The sequence below is a fragment of the Myxine glutinosa genome, unplaced genomic scaffold, assembly GCF_964187855.1.
Source record: "Myxine glutinosa unplaced genomic scaffold, kmMyxGlut1.1 SCAFFOLD_1731, whole genome shotgun sequence".
NCBI classification, from domain to species: domain Eukaryota; kingdom Metazoa; phylum Chordata; class Myxini; order Myxiniformes; family Myxinidae; genus Myxine; species Myxine glutinosa.
The window spans coordinates 22,867-37,429 of NW_027617826.1; the positions used below are offsets into that span (position 1 = coordinate 22,867).

Here is a 14,563-nt window from a genome sequence, read left to right on the forward strand (position 1 = left end):
ACCGACACAGGATGACTGAAGGAGATGGATTACAATGTTCCTTCAAAGCGGCCTTGAGCTCTGCATACGTGAGCTCCTGGTTTGTCTGAGGACGAATCAGGTTTTTAACGAGAGTGAAGGTCTCACCTCCGCAAACGGACAGGAAGACGGCCTTCATCCGGGCTTCGGTCGCGATGCCGTTCGCCTCAAAGTAGAAAGACAACCGCTCAGAATACGTGTCAAAATCCCCTTCATGAGGGTCGAATTCATCGATATGGCCGAAAGATGTCATGGTCTAGATGTTTATCCTCGTCGCTATGTAAGGTATCTCGACAGACTACGACCGATTGTAGCACACGTTTATTGACTCTCCCGATACAGGCCCGATTCACCGCAGCGCCATCCGAGCTGGGCCGTAACTTCCGGAAAAACGGAAATAAACCCGCGGTCACGGTGTAGGGATACAACGGGGAATATTAGCAGCTTCATACATGACAGAAGCTATCTATCACCATGAATGTGAAACACACTTTTGCTTAGGGAGGAATATTCCTGCAGCATACACTAAACAGGAGGCGGCTCCACCGAAGAAACAGAAACTTGGACGACCAAAGAGTATGTCCAAGATGGCAGCATTTGAGATTGCCATTGCATACTTAGAAGAGAATGATGATGAGACTATTACATCAGATAATTTACATTGCATTATGAAAATAAGAAGTGGGCTGAGCGATGATGAATTGTACACGACAGCTCAGCTGAAACGGGAGCTGGTGAATTACTCTGGGAACAAGGGGTCCATAACTACAATTAGGCAACAGCCTAACATTGTAACTCTTACATCGAATGTGAACAATATCATACAAGAGGCACATGTAAATGCTGCAAAAGCCGACCAATCCAACATGGATGACTTGATCAAAATTGTGGGAGAATACATTCGTTCAGAGATAAAAGGTATGGACAAACACGACGATGAATATCCAGACTCTGATCAGATGACATCTATTTACAGAAATCTTGATTATCTCCCACATTCATTACGCATCCTCCTAGAAACCATCATCAAGAGTCGAAACTCTAAGCTCCATACTGCATCATTTGGCCAGGCAATAATGCAATCAACATGTCCACGTTCATTTCTGCCTCCTCTACAAGTTGGGCTCAGTGTCACACTAGAACACAAATATGGCCACCGTGATCTAGTGGACATGATTAGCAAACTTGGCTTTTGCTCATCATACTCTGAAGCATTCAAGTATAGATAAAATGCAGCAACCACTCAGGGTGTTGACCTATTTGATGAGATTGCAGACACATTCCTGCAATACCAGGCTGATAATGTAGACCATGCCAGCAGAACGCTTGATGGCAGTGGCACAATCCATGTCATGGGTCAGATGGGAACATTTACCCCTGCCTTAAAGGTAACACGGGGGGCACCCCGACTGAAGGTGAACATGGATGATCTTAAGAAAGTCTGCCATGTTAAACTGGTCCCACAAATAAACCCCAAGGCAGTTCAAGAAAACATTATCTATGCTAAACTTGGTAAGTTCAGTCGTGATGATAAGATGCTGCCAGATTCCACAGCCAGCGGGTCTACCTCCAAGTGCAGGCCTGGCTAGGCAACAACATGGAGGCGACAGAATGGGGCTGGGTGCTCTGCAAGACCCAGCATGAGTCTATCTTGAAGCCACACAGAATGGATCAACTTGCTGCACCTGCATCTCTACTCAAGTTCATTAAATGCAACTGTACTGGAATGTGTGCCAAAAACTCAGGCTCCTGCAGTAAAAATGGACTCAAATGTAACTTGGTGTGTGGTCACTGTAAAGGGATAACATGCACAAATGGGCAAATTCATGATTCCAGTGACACCACTGACTAATAGTGATGCACTGTGCAAATTTGAGATAAGACATTATAGGTGCAGAGAGGCATGGGAGTATTAACCTTAATCCAACAATTAAAGTGAATAAGAACATGTTTTAGAGTTCCATTGGCATTATAATTTTGTCATCAACATTGAATATATAGATGTCAGGGGTTTGAATATGCTAATTGATAGAGATTTCTAACCACTTTCTAATGCCGTTAGTTATGTACATGTAGATATACTAATTTTGCATTTTTCGTTAAATCGTGGTGGCCATTTTGCATTTTATGGAACATTGAACTTGAAAATTACATTCCATAACATGTATATGTATATGCTGATATGAATAGACTAACCTTACATGTTTTTATCTTGGCTGGTTCCATATTTTAAATTTTTCCACTTTGGTTATTTTTTATGGCGGCCATCTTGGATTTGGCCTATTTTCAGGTAGTTCCCCATGTCATATTTTGGTAAACTTTCTTTTTTTAACGTAGAGGTATCAAAGAGGTGAAACCCATCGAGAAACCTTTTGTACAAATTTTGTTGAACATCAACTATTTAATGACCTGACTCGTAGTGGGGGAGAGGGGAAATTGTTATTTAAAAAAAATTAAAAATTATACCAGACACCCTCAGTACAACACTGGTGAGCACGTCTATAAAGTTTGTACTGCAACATTTGTAAATCAGTAGTAGAACGACTCCTCTCCGGCCTTGCTCCCCCAGCTCTCTCTGTGCTCTGTCCCCCCAATATTCCTTCAGGTCGCACAAGATCTGCCTGCAACCCTCTTATGGTTAAACTGCTAAAATCTAGGCTCTCTGCTCACCTTCACTCTTTCATTCCCCTTTTCTCCCGCCTCTGGAACAAACTCCCCCACTCCCTTCAAACCCACTCCTCCCTCCAGGTCTTTAAAACAGCTGTTCACCACCATCTCTTATCTTCCCCCATGCAAAACCTTGATCTTTTCTACCCCCGGTAATTCACCCCAGATACACTTTTTCTTTTTTCTTTTTGAAATTCCAACTTCTTTCCTGGAAGTCCTTGCAGTGTTCATATGTTTTATACCGCTCCCACCTCCCCCCAAGCCCTCTCCCTCCCACATTTCTCCTGATGTCCCTGCTCTCAAATGTTGTGTTTGTGGCTTTTCCCCTCTTTCCCCATCTTGTCTACCGCTCCCCTTATTTTTTGTGTTTTATGTGTCGGTTTGACTTTTTGTGTGATTAATGTTAGCTCTTTCACGAGCCTCGATCTTGTATACAAAAAAAAAAAAAAAAAATCTACTCAAATATAATAATTATTCAGACGGTGTGTTTCTCAGCTGGGCCTCTCTCAATGGCAATGATGGAGTTTTACTTGGTGCAGAATCCTTTGTTATAATTTCTTTCTCCAGTTAAATATTTACAGATACTCTCTGAGAGCGCGTTCTCTCGTGCTCAACCGAGGCCATCATAGTTTGGCAAGGACACGCCCTTCCCCAAACCGACTCGATCAACCCTGAACCTTTCTATGCGCATGCGCAGATAAGAAAGCATGTCACGTGTACAGTGTGCTTGACTAACATCTTTCTGATGATTTATAGTGACTATTTTTGTCTGGCGAGAATCTTCTCAAGTATTACCGAGGTCTTCTGATTTCTCAGAACCAGGATTTGGATACTTCAGATAAATACTTATATCTTGTCTTGATAAAGTTCTTCATTGTAGGTAATTTTACAAAACTATTATCAGAGAGTGTGCTGGCACTGTCGACTCTATGTACTAACGTAGGGATGACATAGATAAAAAAAATTCCGGCCCCACCCACTGATACAAAACAAAAGTTGGAGTATCTCTTCGTAATCTCATAGTAGTTTATCGAGGACACTTGCAGTTTGAGTGTATAATAGGTTTTATTGACACCAAGTAAACAAAACAGTAAAAAGCACGAGAGTGTCTTTCACGTCTGGCCGTGTAAAAATAAATTCCTCGAGAGAGGCTCCGCCCCTCCCCTCTGTCCCCACCCTATTGGTTAGAGGGAAACCACACCAGTTATTTTGGCATTTCTAAGTGCAGGTCCTTGTGTGGCATGAGGTTGGATGAAGACATTCCTCTTTGAGAAACGAGCAATAAGACAGAGCTACAAGTTACAGTCAGGGTTACGTAAGACAATATAGGAAAACATGTGCAGTGTTTGACATTGCTGACTAAGATATCTTGGCACTTTTGCTCCAAGATTGGGTATCCTCTGAGTACCATATACCATTGTGTTATTCCACATTGTAAAAAAATTACAGAAACAAGTGAATAAAAAATGTTATGCTAAATTAAAATGGCAATGTAGGGATGACAAACGACAGTCTACAAAAAGGTCCGAAACAAGACGGAAGCCAAACAGTTCAATCTTGGTTTCATCAGACAACAGAATCTTGTTTCTCAGTCTGAGAGTCCTTTAGGTGCTTTTTTGCAAACTCCAAGCGAGCTTTCATGTGTCTATGATTGAGGAGAGGCTTCCGTCTGGCCACTCTGCCCTCTGCCATAAAGCCCAGATCGGTGGAGTGTTGCAGTGATGGTTCTCCTTCTGGAAGTTTCTCCCATCTCCACACAGGATCTCTGGAGCTCAGCCATAGTGACCATCGGGTTATTGGTCACTTCTCTTACCAAGGCCCTTCTCCCCCGATTGCTCAGTTTGGCCGGACGGCCAGCTCTAGGAAGAGTCCTGGTTGTTCCAAACTTCTTCCATTTAAGAATTATGGAGGCCACTGTGCTCTTGGGAACCTTCAATGCAGCAGATTTTTTTTGTAGGCTTCCCCAGATCTGAGCCTCGACACAATCCTGTCTCTGAGCTCTGCAGGCAGTTCCTTCGACCTCATGGCTTGGTTTTCGCTCTGATATGCATTGTCAGCTGTGCGACCTTATATAGACAGGTGTGTGCCTTTCCAAACCATGTCCAATCAATTGAATTTACCACAGGTGGACTCCAATCAAGGTGTAGAAACATCTCAAAGATGATCAAGAGAAATGGGAGGCACCTGAGCTAAATTTCAAGTGTCATTGCAAAGGGTCTGAATACTTACGTAAATGTGATATTTCATTTTTTTCTTTTTAATAAATCTGCAAAACTTTCTAAAATCCTGTTTTCTCTTTGTCATTATGGGGTATTGAGTGTAGATTGATGAGAGAAAAAATGAATTTAAATGATTTCAGCATAAGGCGGCAACATAACAAAATGTGAAAAAAGTGAAGGGGTCTGAATACTTTCTGAATGCACTGAACATATACATATACACATATACATAGACACATATACATATACACATAAACACATGTACACACACACACAGATATATATATATATACACACATACATATATACATTTACACATTTACACATTTACACATACACACATATACATATACACATAAACACATGTACACACACACACAGATATATATATATATATATACACACATACATATATACATTTACACATTTACACATTTACACATACACACATATACATATACACATAAACACATGTACACACACACACAGATATATATATATACACACATACATATATACATTTACGCATTTACACATTTACACATACACACATATACACATACTGTACACATATATGCTATATACATGTCCACCTAACTTGTATATCGATTGGTTCGTAGATTTCACATCATTAGAAAGGACCACAGGGTTGGCAACACTTGAATCATGTATTATACAGTATATATAGGAATAATATAGTACATAATATGATGCGCTGTCTACGGATTTTCGAATAACAGGGAAGACCCTGAGTACCGAACTTGCGTCATGAAACAGACATGTCCAATGGATACCAAAGCTCGGCTCATATTATCTCAGGGACCGAGGTCGTTAATTGGAAGTAACCAGCGTCGTTTTCCATTCCCCAATCGCTCCTCATTTGTCTTCCCCCTGGTTCCCCCCTCCACCAGTCACGTCTCTCGTCTCCAGCCCCGAGTGTCTCCAGCACACGCCGGCCTTGGAGGATCGCCGGAGCGTACCATCGCCGTTGCCAAATCGCAGAGGGGGGATGCAGCCTCCATGCATATGTTATACGTGGCCCGTACCACCTGCGTCCGTGAGCAGGAGCCTGGGTGCGACCGGGGAGATCATTGCGCCGCCGCATACAGGAAAAGCCTTTGGTTCATCGAATCCGCTGCGTTCCGAATCGTCATCGTCTCTACCTCCCGGGTGGAAGTCTCTGCTAGCAGCATTCGTCGGTAAGTGGAGCACAGGGATGCGATTCGTGCCGTACAAACGCCGATCATTCTCTGCTCTTGTTCTGCCATTGTTGCACATCCCCGATAGATAAGAGACCCGGGCGAAGCTTGGGTGTAAACGCCATCCCGGGCCTGATTTATATAATAATTTACAAACCTTCGGTTAAAGGATCGACGCTTTGTGCTCAATTAAACATTCATTCCTTCTTCATTTGTCCGAGCGGGGCTCTGCGCTATTCCCGCGTACTTGCGTTCGTGCTCACACATATATATCCTTTCATAAAATTGGTCTACTGTGGGTATGCCTCCCGGTCCCGGGTAGTGTCGCTGCAGGACGTACGCGGGGGCAGGTAGACCGACAGACAGACCGGCGGATGGATGCAAAGACCGACGATCGTATCGGGTCAGGTGGATGCTGGAGGATCTAAATGATCAAGTGAAGACCCACCGGTATTTGCGATTTGAATTTAAATGGAACGCATTTCATTTCATTTCGCTTCGAGTAATGATCCTGGCACTTGGTTCCTTTTGATCGTTACGCATCAACATGCTCATGATAAGCGGTGATCGTCCAGCTTCGAATCCCCTGCAGGATGGAGTTTGAATCTGGCCTAAAACTGCTTCTGATGTTCAACGTCTTGGGCACATGCCCTCCTTCAAAAGGGATGCTCGGGCTTGCTGTCCAGCAGTCTGCTTACCCTCGTTTTTGTGAATGAGAATATCCCAAGTATACCACTGCCAGCACACCCTGGTAAATTGTATATTTCCTTCCAAGGCCCCAGTATATGGCATTGGCCATTTTCTCTCATTCCTAATGGTCTACTCCCACCTGATCAGATGGTGAAATAATCTCTTAACAATTATTTTCCATATCTCCATCACACAGACAAACTATGCAGTCGTGCTTGTTCTATCAGGTTTTTAGGTTTTAATGAGATTTCTTCTTTTTTTTGGCAGCAAAAAACGCCTTAATCTTTTTGAAAACGAATTTTGTATTCGTCAAACAAAATGTTTAAAAACCTGCTACAAGAGTACTCTTGCACAACCTCTTCCTGCTCTGTTCACTCTATAATTTGCCCAAGGTTATCTTCCTTCTGCATGGAGCTCAGACAACATCACCTCATTACATAAACAAGGTGCAAAAATTGATCCCCTTAACTACAGACTGATAAGTTTGCTTCCAGTCATCAGCAAGGTCATGGAATCCATCATCACAATCGACATCAAATCTTTCCTTTTCTCCAACAGCCTCATCTCAGGTCATCAGTTCGGATTCAGACCAGGTCACTCCACCTTGGACATGCTGCTTATAGTCACCCAACAATGGACGGAGGCCCTCGATGTTAGACATGAGATCAGGGTCGTCTCTGTGGACATATCCCGAGCTTTCGATACAGTCTGGCACTCTGCCTTGCTCTCCAATTCCTCTGTGCCTGTCACATAAAACTTCAACTCCACACATGGCTTACTGACCTCCTCTGCTCTCGTTGCCAAGGTGTGGCTCTCAACGGGATCCTCTCATCTCTCCCTGTGAAGGTTGGAGTGCCCCAAGGCGGTGTTTCTGGAACCAATCATATTCCTTCCTGATCTTCATCAATGATGAGGGAAGTTCCCTCTGACTCTGGAAAATGCCCTTCGACTCTGTGCTGATGACTCCACCGTTTGCTATAACATCCATCATCCTTCAGATAGGCAGGCAGCAGCCTTTTCCCTTCCTTCAGACCTTTATAGAATCATGAGCTGGTCAAACACTTGCAATATGTCTTTCAATCCTAACAAATCTCACACACTCACTCATTCTCTGCGAAAGGGACATCTGGTGAACCCTCCCATCTACTTTCTTAACAAACCTTTTAAAGAAGTTAAATCACTCAAACTTTTGAGCCTCACAATCAACCGTGATCTTTCTTGGGCAAACCAAACTTCTAAGATTATGTACAAAGTCAAAAAAAAGAAAAAGAAATAAAAGTCAATCACCGACTGGGCAAAGTCAATCGTGGAAAATCCTTCCTTGACACACCTCAACACTTATCCACCTACAAGGCCTACATCATCAGCTTGAGAGAGTACTACTCTCCCCTCTGGGCTGGTGCCCCTGCCTCACACCTTGCTCAGTTATACACAGTGCAAACCAAGGCCTTCAAGATTATTTGAATCTCCCATGCTGAAGCTGCGTCTTTGGGCCTATCACTTTCACATTACAGACAGGTCGGTTGTCTCTCTGTCTTCCACCACTTACTTTCTGGTCTGGCACCCTCTACCCTTTCCATGATCTGTCGCACCCGTCTTTGGCATAATAACCTCCATCTGGTGGTAACTGGTGTACAGTGCATGATAGTATATTGTCTTCCCACCATCTTAGGTCTGCCAGTAACCTCCTTCTGATGAAACTCTCAAAATCCAGAATCACTTCTCACCTGCACTCATTTGTTTCTCTTTTTTTTTCTCACATGTGGAACAAACTTTCTCAGTGTCTTCAATCTCATTCTTCCCTACAGGACTTCAAGGTAGCTGCTCACCATCACTTCAAGGTAGCTGCTCACCCATTAGTTCTCCCCAAGCCCACCGAAGAGTTTGTGGTTGTATCCATCTTCTTTAACCCAGTGTCCTCCCCTTGCCCTCATTCTTCCCCATGTCACTTGTTTGTCCAGGTCTCCCTCAATTTTGTCCCTCAACCCTGCTGTTGGTGTTACCGCCCTCTCTTTCCACTGTTCCTAAGTTTGTTTTGTTATGTCTTGATCCATTCTATGTTTTAGCTTCACCATGAGCCTTGACAGTGTAAACAAAAGAAAAAGAACAAGTACAATTACATTCAAAGTACACCGCTCCCATGCCAAATTAATATATATCCTCCAGCGTGGTATCGCCGGTGCGCCTTCAGCGCCCAGCGATACCGCTGTGCAGCACATAGAGACGGTATTGGGAGGGAGATGTGTACAATAATTGATTGATTAATTGCATAATTAAAATCAATAAATAATGATCATACAATATTTTCTTAAGCAATTGGCAAATAGCATACCGAAATACCAGTGCTTCATTCGAAGTTATAACTTTTAGAAAATTAATTAAATAATTCATTTGTTAATCAATAAATAATTAATTGATTAATTGATTAATCAATAAATCAAAAATATCCTTTATAGCCACATCACTTGTAGCCCAGCAGATATGTGAAAAAATTGTGCTTTTGGTGATACAAGCATGAAATTTTGAACACTGATAGGGCATACTACTAGGAAGATTTTTGGATATAGGGGCATTCAAATCTTTTCCTAGGGACAAAATGGCGGCCATTTAAAAAATGGCCGTTTACGGATAATAAGATACACAGTACCGATGTCTATAAAACTAGATTTACTTATTGCTCAAGCACACCTATGATGTTTTTTTCACGTAAACAGGTTGTAAGATCATAATTAAATGTCAACAAACTCACATAACATTTATTTGGTCCTTATTCTTTACAAAAATAATTACTTTTTGAGCTATTTTGAGCAAACTCCAGAAACACAATGGAAATGAAGTGAAAATGCCACATTAACGCTGTGGAAGTGACTTTCACTATAAAACAGTCTACAAAACAGTCTTCCACATGTTTGTGTATATGTAACAGGTGTGTTATTCCTCCTGTATACTATCGTGTGCACTCCCCTGCACAGTGACACAGAGCTGAGCACTGGAGTGCGGCCTTAACACACTTGCACTGTTTCCTGCAACCCTTCTTGCATCCACATCTAATCAATTGTCGGCATGCCTCAGTTGCCTCTGTGAGGGTTGTCCAATATATCCCCCAGCCGTTATTACTCTGTTTCCAACCCCATTCACTTGGCGATGGGAGCTCAGGTGCGCAAATCATCATCTGGCCCCAACAAAAGCCGGCTTGGTAGGCAGCTCTCTTGATGTGTTGTCTGAGGGCTTCTTGCGTTGGTGGGATAGCCTCTATTGATCTACCAGTCTGGGTGAAGAGATGCTTGCGGGCATCGTTAACATGTTCCTGGCTGCTTGTTCGATCGTAGAGCAGAACAACAAAACGCTCCAGTGGATCCATGTTGTCATTTGCAGTTGAAATGGTTGGCGTGGCAGCCAGTGCGCAGAAAGCTGAGGTGACCTCATCATAGGCTTTCCATGTTTCCCATGCTGTTTTCTTCCCCCTTCCGCCGAAGCAGGACACGGTGTCACACCCAGTGAAGGCGTGGAAGAATGGCAACCCTCGGCACTTGTTTGGTCCCAGTGCCACAGCCATCTCGTGAGCTGCCAAGTGCCTGAAATTCTTCCCTGTGCCAAAAGCAACCCAGAGTTCATCGATGTCAAGATATCCAGTTGCTGCCACTGCAAGGATCAAAACATCTGTGTCCACTGTGTGGATTGACACCTTGGTATAGCCCTGTCTGACTGCATCTTGGACATGGAGTAGTATCCTTGTATCTGCCTCCTCGTGACTACACGGGGAAAGACCAGTAACATCTCGTGGCTGTGTACAAAAAACTTCTTTGTGGTTTGTGGTGACGATTTGCTTGTCAGTCTCAATGTTTGCTATCCTCGTTGCTAGAAAGTCAAACAACTCCACCTTGTTCTCGTCTATGCGAAGGAAGGCCTGCCAGTTTCGAGGGATGGAACTAGATGGCTCAACTCGTCTCCTGGTGCCTTTACCCCTCGTCTTCCTGGTGTCGGCTTTCAAACTGTCTGGGAAATATTCATCCCAGATAATATCAACCCTGCTCTTATTTTGTATCTGAGATGTGATGTATGGCAAGAATAGTAGTGATGCATACTCAGAGAAGGTCTTCGCATTACGAGGTGCCAGCATGTTCACGATGGCTGCTCCATCCAGGATCATGACTTCAACAGGGGGGCTTACATCATCATTTTCCCGTGAGGTGATCAGATCTTCTAAGCACCCAACCAGATCAGACTTGGTTCCAAGCCGGATTTTGCCCATTTGTGACAATGCAGGGGGACAAGCTTGGTTTTCATGTGCAAAGAATTCATCAAGATCTCCATTCCATGTCTGGGATGCAATAAACAGCCTGGAGAACAGAACGCAGTCATTCTTCAGAGATACCACCTTCAACTCTGTTCTTGACTTCTTTCTGACTGGGGGTCGGCTGAAGAGAGGGAGATTGTTTCTTTTTATTGGGTCAGTGATAGGCTTTGTCTGATGTACAAGCCTCTCGTTCACATATGTGTCATACTGTTCTTTTCCCAGCTTCTCGATCTGGTAAAGGGTGTTGATGACTGCTGGGTCTGCCAGGTCTCTGCTGTCTAGCACCAAGAGATCTTTGCTGTCGTCACAGAATGGGTTCCCCATCTCTCCTATGACACGGGTGAGTGCTCTCACATCTCGAGCAAAGGCTACCTGCGTGTGCTTTGTCTGTTCATGGTGTTTTAGTTCAGTTTTCCTAATTCTTTTTTCTGTTGTGGCCTCGAACTTATAGATCAGTTTGGCCATCTCTGGACCAGACACCATCCATCGGCGCAAAGCTGCAGCATTCTCCGTAAGACCTACAGCCCCTCCATCACCTTTCACCAATGCATTATTTTGCTCGTGTGCCTGGTCTAAGGCTATGGCAGAGAATGCACGTGTAGTCTTCTTCATGGTGAAGTTTCCTGCCAGAAACTGTGCGTATACAGTTGGATGCTTTGTTGCAAGTGTCACCATGTCGCGCAAGTGAACTGGGATCCACCTGGCATAGTTTGTATGTCCCAAGGCGAAGAACCATGGTACAAGCTTGGTCAGAGCATCAGTGTACAGTTGGAAGTTTCCTTCACGGACGGATCTCACATAGATCAGGACTGCCAGTTCTAGCTGCATAATTAGGAACCAGAACTGAAACTGTGGACTTGCATTGGCTTGTTCACCGCACCAGTCATCTAGTGGTATCGTATCCTGTCCCTCATCTAGTCCACTGGTGTACTGGCTGTAGGCTTCCTTCAGGAGAAGATAGCGAGTACTGGCTGTGACTTGGTGTGCTCGTCGTGTGCGTGTCACATGGGTCACTTTCAGGAAGGAATCAGCAGTACCACTTGTAGCAACCCCTGCAAGCATCAGAACGCCTGTCCACCCACTGCTATCCAGAAGGTCACCAAGGGTTTTCCATGCTGCCATCTCAATATGGAGTCCACCAAAGACCATGACGAAGTGATCTTCTCCGTGTGTTTCTGGCCATCTCCATTGGATCTGTTTGGCAAGTGTGTACAGTGGCTGATCAAGTGTGATTACAGGGATCTGACCTGGATTCAGAATATCGATTGCTTTCTTGATGACATCCATGGAGTGACGAATCATTGCCACAGATTTTGCCTGGTCATAGAAGAGAGGCAGCAATGAAGTTAAGGCCACACTACACTCTGGTTCTTCTGGAATAGACTGCTTGCTGGCATGGTATCCAGCCCATGATACTGTCTCGTCTCCCTTAAGTGGTGTGTCAGATAGCACTGTCTTCTCCATCTGCTCCAGCCACCTGTCAAAATGCAAGATAATGAACACAATTAAGAACAAACAAGTCCACACAAGTTAACAAGTCTTGGTTATTTAGGTACACATATAACTGTCCACAGTTCAAACACAATAATCAGTTACCTGTACTCAATCTGCATTGCTTCAGGGATGAGTTGGCAGTTGCTTTTGTTGGGACCCGCTAGCTTGGGTACAGGTGGGTCACATTTACCCAGAACAACAGGAGGTACGATGGTGTATGACTGTGGCAGGTGTGCATCTGTTGTTGATGTGTCATCTGGGTTTACCCGTTGAACTCCACGGCTATCGCTATTTGGGTGCTGGAAAAGTGAAATGCCAGTGCCATGGAAGGAGTCGTGGGCACTTGTTGAACTGGGGTTATGATCAATGTTATCCACTGCCCCAGTTGTGAAGAGGTCACTTTTTAGCTCAGGGGGGCAAATTGTACCCTCATTTTGGAAGAAACGGCAGATTCTGTTCCCCAAGTCCGTGGAGATGCTAAGCACCCTGTCATAGGAGATCGAGAGACCCAGGTTGAACATAGTATCAACCAGGTCTCTTTTTCGAGTCTTTGTGTGGATAAGGGTGCCCAGGTACACAGGCAGGGGAGTCTCCCGATTGTGACTGTGCCTCGTGGACGTGGTAGTACTGCTACTCTCTCTGCGGCGTGAGTAACTGTTGAACATAAGGAGTTGTGAGATTGTGAGAGTAGGTGTTGATACCGACGAGTGGCTTGACTGCTCTTGGATGTTAGGACCATTCAAGATCATAGAAACTAGTGATACAAGCGAATTAGGTACCGAATGTTCTTGGCAGTGGGCTTCAAATGAACCACTAAATGTTGAGTTCATTTTCAACATGTCTCTACGAACTATATTTGCGGCTCTAGCAAGACAAACTCCATCACTGTCAGTGTCGTGATCACATGCCTTCTGAAGGGCTGAGCCAACATCCTGGTTGAAAGCAAGCAGAATATCTCGACCGGACATGTGCTCCTCTAGGTCTGGAAAATATGTCATGATTCGATCTTTGAGTTTGGTGGAGTGGACACGCCTGGTCAAGACTGTTCCAAGCTGTTCCAGCCTGGTGGTGTATAGTCTTGCTAGGTCTACCAGCTTGAACACTGGTGTCACAAGAGCATCTGTGCGGGCATCATCGATGTAGGACACTAGCTCTCCAAGTGCTATACCGTGATTGATATCATCTTGTTCATTCAGTGTTGTGCTTGTGGCCCTTGCTTTGTTATAAAGTGACACCAGACACTTCACGTGGTACTGTGCATCTTGTGCTATAAGGTCACCTGCACTCAGTTTAGCAAGAAGTGCCTGATCTCCTAGTTTCAGGGCAGCTGTCCTGACATGTTTATCGAGGTCGAAGGTGGAAGCTTTTCGCAGAGAATTAGTACCCGCTGGTTTGTCACAAAAGAAACACTTTTCAGGCTGTGGCTGTGTGTGGTCTACATGTACTCTGTGACGGGTGTACTTTCTTGAGACACTTGCGGTTTCTTCACTAGACGTTTCTCTTTTTTGTGCCCGATGCAGTTCAGTTTTGTTGTATTTCAGTCTGCATGAATCATGCCACTTAGCCTTGTGGCTCTGGAAGGTTGACTGGATACCTTCACCATCGTCCAGGCGGGACAGTTCTAGAGATTTTGGCAGGCAGCCCATCTGGCTGAAGGTGAGGAGATAATCTGCAAGAGTTTGGTATCCGGACCCTGTGGTTCGCTTGGAATCAGCTGGACAGGCAAGGGCCTCATCGGTGACCTCCTGACATAACACACACTTCTCCCAATCTGTCAGATAAGGCATGTTTGTTCCAGATGTACTAGGGCTTTGGGGGTCTAATAGCTTGAAATTTTTGTTGGCCATTGTCAATTAAGCATTATCCACCACCACCATCCAATCAATATACAAATTGGGAACCAAATCTAGGTAGCTACTACAGTCAATGAGCGAAGGTGCAGTGCAGTCGAGTTATCATCTGAAAAAGAAATACATACA

At 44.3% G+C, this 14,563-nt stretch overlaps 1 protein-coding gene across 1 annotated transcript in view; it reads left to right on the top strand.

Moving 5' to 3' along the window:
- Positions 1 to 5,968: 5,968 nt before the first annotated feature.
- The window catches only part of LOC144889209 (mitogen-activated protein kinase 10-like), a gene marked incomplete at its 3' end in the record, with an annotated part of 62,574 nt that continues 53,979 nt past the window's right edge, over positions 5,969 to 14,563 (top strand). Inside the window, exon 1 of the mRNA XM_078769231.1 lies at positions 5,969 to 6,103. The remainder of the gene's footprint in view (positions 6,104 to 14,563) is intronic.